The sequence below is a fragment of the Mizuhopecten yessoensis genome, unplaced genomic scaffold (genome assembly GCF_002113885.1).
Source record: "Mizuhopecten yessoensis strain PY_sf001 unplaced genomic scaffold, ASM211388v2 scaffold10993, whole genome shotgun sequence".
Classification (NCBI taxonomy): domain Eukaryota; kingdom Metazoa; phylum Mollusca; class Bivalvia; order Pectinida; family Pectinidae; genus Mizuhopecten; species Mizuhopecten yessoensis.
In genome coordinates, this window is record NW_018408825.1 from 20258 (window position 1) to 26370 (window position 6113).

General features: G+C 37.3%; 1 non-coding gene across 1 annotated transcript; it reads right to left on the reverse strand.

The window, feature by feature from the left end:
• Positions 1–2015: 2015 nt before the first annotated feature.
• Trnat-agu lies at positions 2016–2088 on the reverse strand. The gene has a single exon. It is a non-coding gene; the product is annotated as a tRNA-Thr (tRNA).
• Between the last annotated feature and the right edge of the window lie 4025 nt (positions 2089–6113).

The window sequence follows — 6113 nt, forward strand, 5'->3', positions numbered from 1 at the left end:
AGGTAATAGGGAGTGCAAATGCGATGGGAGAGAGGGTGGGTACATGTAGCTCCTATTAATGGCATCAGAGGTAATAGGGAATGCAAAGGCGGCGGGAGAGAGGGTGGGTAGCTCGTATTAATGGCATCAGAGGTAAAGGGAGTGCTAAAGCGATGGGAGAGAGGGTTGGTAGCTCCTATTAATGGCGTCGGAGGTAATAGGGAGTGCAAAGGCGATGCGAGAGGATGGGTAGCTCCTATTTATGGCATCGGAGGTAATAGGGAGTGCAAAGGCGATTGGAGAGAGGGTGGGTAGCTCCTATTAATGTTATCGGAGGTAATAGGGAATGCAAAGGCGATGGGAGAGAGGGTGGGTAGCTCCTATTAATGTTATCGGAGGTAAAAGGTAGTGCAAAGGCGATGGGAGAGAGAGTTGGTAGCTCCTATTAATGGAATCAGAGGTAATCAGTTATTAAAAAAAAAGTTTAGTGTTAAACCATAAATCGAATAATATATCGATAAAACCTGGGCAAAATATATGAGCAAATGAAATGCTCACACGAGACAGTTCAAAACGTATTTACAATACCAGATGTTCTGGACGGGTACGGGTCTGCTGCGTCATCTACAACACCCGTCTGTAAATCTAGTTCATGTCCTGGGCTCACAGCGAGAACTCGGGTAGTTACAATATATAGGCTCTTACACCAGTTTCCATTTCATATGAGAAAATTCGTGACGAGTTTCAGAGAGTTAGATCCTTTTTATCACACGTGTAAAACGACAATGAAATCTTGAAATGTAAAAACCGCCATTTTGACTCCAGTGCTTAATCCTGTGACGTCACAATTGAAACAATTAAAGCTTACAACCAATCGCAGGTCTGATATTTTTTTTTATTTTTTTTTTCCAAATTTATAACAATGCAAATGTATCATACATAAACATTATTCTTCTCACACATTACAATAGCTCTGTTCCGGGTTATAAGAAACTCCTGTGTGGAGGTAAAAAAGAGTACCCATGGACACGAAAATCGAGGCATGTAAACTTCCGGTTTACGCTGACATTCCTCAACATTCACAACTTTTTTCAACTTGCGATACAAATATTTTTACCGGGATGGATTTTGAAGGATTTCAGGTGCCATTTTTGAAACATTATTTGCAAGAGAGGGGTATAGCATGCAGTTTGTACCGTAAAAACGATTTAGTTAGACTGTGCAAGCTAGCAAACGAGTTGGACTTAGAGGTTGTGACCTGTGATGACTACCACGACATGGACGTCATGAGACGCACTGTTGATTCAACTGTATTGGATGACGTCAGCAAGGTAAAGTCCTGGATGTCTGATATGACTTCTGCCCCTAATGTGGAGTACTGTGATATCATCATATATTTCATGAACGGATGCGGTTGGTCTGAATCGAGGTTGAAAAATTACAAGAACGATAATGGTTACAAACTCTACATTGACCATCATATCAATGACGTCTGCCTCGGGAACATTTCAAATAGTGACTCGCATTTGTACGTCAAGGCGTCGTGTATCCCTGAGACCAGACAAAGTGCCACTCCGTATTCTACGTGGCTTCTCCTACAGAAGGATGGACATGTGAAATCTGGGGGTTGCAACTGTGTTGCGTAAGTTTCCAAAATTTAAAGTCGAATGTGATATGACAATGAGCCAATCGAATTAAAAAATATATAAATAATATATATATAGGTAACCAAATAAAGTGTATTTGTTTCTTACAACCCCTGCAATAATATTGTTTACATTTAATGCAAATACAGTCGAACGTCGATACATTGAAGTTACTCAGGTCATGAAAAAACTACGAGATACCCTTAGTATTCAAGGATACAGAATATATTTTATATACAAATTTTACTGTCAGAACCGAAATTTACATTGGAGTTAATCAGGGTCTTTGAGTTAGAGTTTGAGACCCCGAAGACACACATGAGACCCTATACCACCTCTGAGTATTTAGTTGGGCGCCAAATTAACAGGAGAGGGAAAATGCAATGCCAATTACCAGACCGGGACTTGAACCCGGGACCTCCGAACACTAGACAGACGCTCTAACCATTTGAGCTATCCGGCCACCAACGCTCAGTCCAGTTCTGCTACAGAAGTTTGACCGTACATTGAACATTTATGTATTTATTTTCAGTGATGACGGCACATGTAAGCATTGTGTGGCATTGTTGTTTGCCTTGTCAGCCTTCTGTGATCGACATAAAGACCGCAGCACTGAGGTTGGCACAGACGTTGCTTGTGTTTGGGACAAGCCGAGGAGAACCACTACACCATTAGAGATTGAGCACATTGATACCAGAGTAAATAAGGTAACACCTGTTCCCAAGTCTGCTACTGCTTCAAACTACAATCCTATGGTTAGGACAGAGTGTTTGTCCAAGAGGCAGGTGGAGAAAGAGGTTTATCTGTTGTGTAAGAAAAGTGATAGTGTGCTTCTTCAAACTTTGGATCCACCAAGTGATGATGACAGTTCAGATGATGAAATTTTCCCGCCAACTTTGACAGAAATTGCAGATACTGTGAAAGGTAATGTTGATGCTACAAATTTGTTGGCGTCAAAAGTGATTTCAACACATTCTGATGTGAAAACAGTGCAGAGGATTGAAGAAATGACAAGGGGTCAAGCTGATAATATTGACTGGTTTGCTTACAGGACAGGTCGTGTAACAGCTTCCATATTTTCTTCAGTGTTACACTTTCGATTCAATGAGAATTATGATAACTATATATTAAAAAAGTTATGTGTCCACCACCTCCAGTTATGTCCTCAGGATCAGGTGCCCCAGAAATTCTGAGGTTTGGCAAAGACCATGAACCTATTGCTCGATCACTGTACTCGACACAGTATGCATCTAATCAGAAGAAGTCAACAGTCAGGGAGTGTGGTTTCTTTGTTGACGCTGATCATCCATTCATGGGTGCCTCACCTGATGGTCTGGTTTGCTGTAAGTGTTGTGGAAAAGGGTTGTTGGAGGTCAAATGTTCTTATACCTTCAGAGATTCAACACCACAAGATGCATGTGCTGATGCTCACTACCACTTGTACAGTGATGATGCAAATGTTATCCATTTGAAAAAAGATTCGCCTTGGTACATCCAGATTCAGGGACAGATGGGGGGGTGTAAACTTAAATGGTGTGACTTTGTATTCTACACAAAGAAGGCATTTGCTGTGGAAAGAATCTATTTTGACCCAGAGGTTTATGAATATATTGTTGAAAAATCTAAAAGATTTTGGGACAAGTATGTAACTAAGGCATTGTTGCAATGATTATTCCTGGTGATAAAGTGATTGCTATGACTGGAATCCACAATCAGAGGTGCATAAATTGATATTTGATTGATACCCCAAACGTTGAATACTGAGTTTGTAATTTCTTCTATGCATGTTTCAGGACATATTTATAGAGAAATATCTATGGCATGTATTGTTGTACATCTTATGTCTAGAACATTTCTGACAATTCTATGTGTTTATTGTCAGTTAAAACTGAACAAAGCTTACTTTAAAACTTTTATGGTAAGGTTGGTGCTGAACAATTCAACTCATTATTGATCTTAAATCCATGTATTGAGTTCTAGTTTCCTACTAGTCCACTAATCTTAACCTTTGGCTCAAACAGGTAGTTGGGCTTATTACAAGGTAATTAAAATAATTTTGTTGACATTTCTTATGAAGCTCTAAGTGGATGGGCTTAGTATACCAGTCATTTGCTTATTGCCAGATAAGTACATGCAGTAATACATACTTGTATAATTATGTATATGTAATGCAGAACAGCTAAATGAAACAAAAAAATGACACAGACATATTCAAATAATCAAAATTTGTATTGTTCAAATGAAATTCATAAACTAGTTGATTTATGATTAATTATTACCTATCATACCATAATGAATTTATGGTACAAGTATCATTCAAAAATTCATTGTATTGAAATGATTATCAGGTATCTTATAGATCATAAGAAGTTTCACAGCTTCTTATTTTGTACAATATATACACTAGCTAAGCTTCAAAAAGTCTGTTTAGAATGTTGGCTTTGGAAAAAAAATATAATTGATTTTGTTAACACCTGTATAATATTGTGCATCTTTAAAAAAAGTACAGGAAATGCATGTACCTTTAACTTGCAGGCCAAACATTTGTTGTGCAAAAGGAAATTGATGTACAATATAATAATTTAACATCAAGTTTTGTAGCAAATTGAAATATTGATTAATGATTGATTCCTGGATAGGTATATATGACTGACTGCATGATGACAGTAATCACTTTCTCACTAATGGTCTCTTAAGATTACACAGAAAGGCACTGACCTTCAGTATCTGGTTTGCTACTGGCTTGCAACTTAAGGGCATTGTGTTTGATAAACTATGAAAATTTTTCAATCTCTCAATAGCTCTTTCCACATGTATTCTAAGTTTCGCTATATTACGTGTTTTCTTTATTTCAGTAGCATTGAGACGTTTTCCTTTACCCCATGAACATTTTCGAGTGAAAGGTGGCATATTCAAAGTCTGTTTAGAATGTTGGCTGCCATAACCTCATCTCCAGGTTTAATATTATCTAAAAACCCACTTTCTCTTGTTATGTACTTGTCAGATGTGTTACCACTCCATAGATTTGAAACAAAATTAATACAACCAGATGGAGTAATGCTGATTAGAGCTTTGAAAGTGTTCCTTTGTTTGTATGAACTATATGTCAAACTTTGTGCTGATGGTGATCTTGCCTTTTCAATAAAGAATTCTGTACAATCAATGATACATGTTGTCTTTGGGAAAAGCATGTGGAAACATCTTGGCATGAATTTTTTCCCTTTTTTGGAAGAAGGCCACTTCAATAATGGAGTGAAAATAACAAACATAAAATTAATCCATGTGATGTAAGTTTGAGAAACTCTGCTTTTTGCAATTCCGAAAATATAAGCTAAACAAAATGTCAGCAATGCCAAACGAAGCTTTATCAAAGTAAGAACGAACTCTTCAAAACGACACAGCTTTCTTTTTGGGCCACTCTTCTGCTTTTGTGAATACTTTTGGTAGCTGGGCATTTCTTTAATACCTCCATGGCCGGACCAGTATTTCAGTGTAGGAGAAGCTCTATTCAATATTCCTATGGCAAATTTAAAAAATACACAAATTTAGATTGAAATAATAATAAAAACTTTTTTTTCGAATTTACAACTTATTGTAAAGCTGGTCTGGAGCTCAATCTGTAAAATTGCCAGCCACAGGGGTTTGGTGTGGGTGTCTGGAGTGCACATGCTGTGCTGATATGTGTCACAACACGCATAAACAATATTATCAGTATAGCATGTGTGTAATTCATGCACTTTCCAGTGATCCAGCTGCAGTTAACTAATGGTTAGCTTTTTTCTCGCATCCCAAAGTTTATGTTGTTGGTGGAATAAGTTGATGATACACATATTCAAGGCTGATTTTCGTGACTTGCACTACTTTTTGGGTAATATTTTCATTTAATTTTTAAACGTTTAAGCAAAAGTTACGGATATTTTTTTCTTCTTTCTATCCTAGACCAATTCTGATTTTACAGAGATACACATTATTGTGACAGTGTCCCAGTTTGTATTCAGTAATCCAAAATGCAAGGGTATTATGCTTCTATATGTTTTGTGTTGTTGTTGTTGAGTTGTATGTGTCATTTGTCTGTGTGGGAGGTTATTTACTTAAATACCATAACTGATAAGAAATGGGGTCAAGTACAGGATCACCTAAGGGTGTGCTTTGATAATTTCTGGATAAGTGATCATGGCTAATTTTGAGGTATTGTCTTTGAATGTCAGGGGGTTGTATTCATGTAAAAGAAAAAGAGTTGATCTGTTTAATTGGATAAAAGCGAAGAAAAAATCAGTTGTGTTTTTGCAGGAAACGCATAGCTGTGAAGAAATTGAAACCCAGTGGGAAGATGAATGGGGAGGTAAAGGTATTTTTAGTCATGGAAGTACATCAAGTGCAGGAGTAGCAATTTTTTTTGGATATGAAGCAGATATTGAGATACATAGTAAAATTATAGACTCAGAGGGAAGATACATTATATTAGATGTTTCACTTAATGGAACCAGG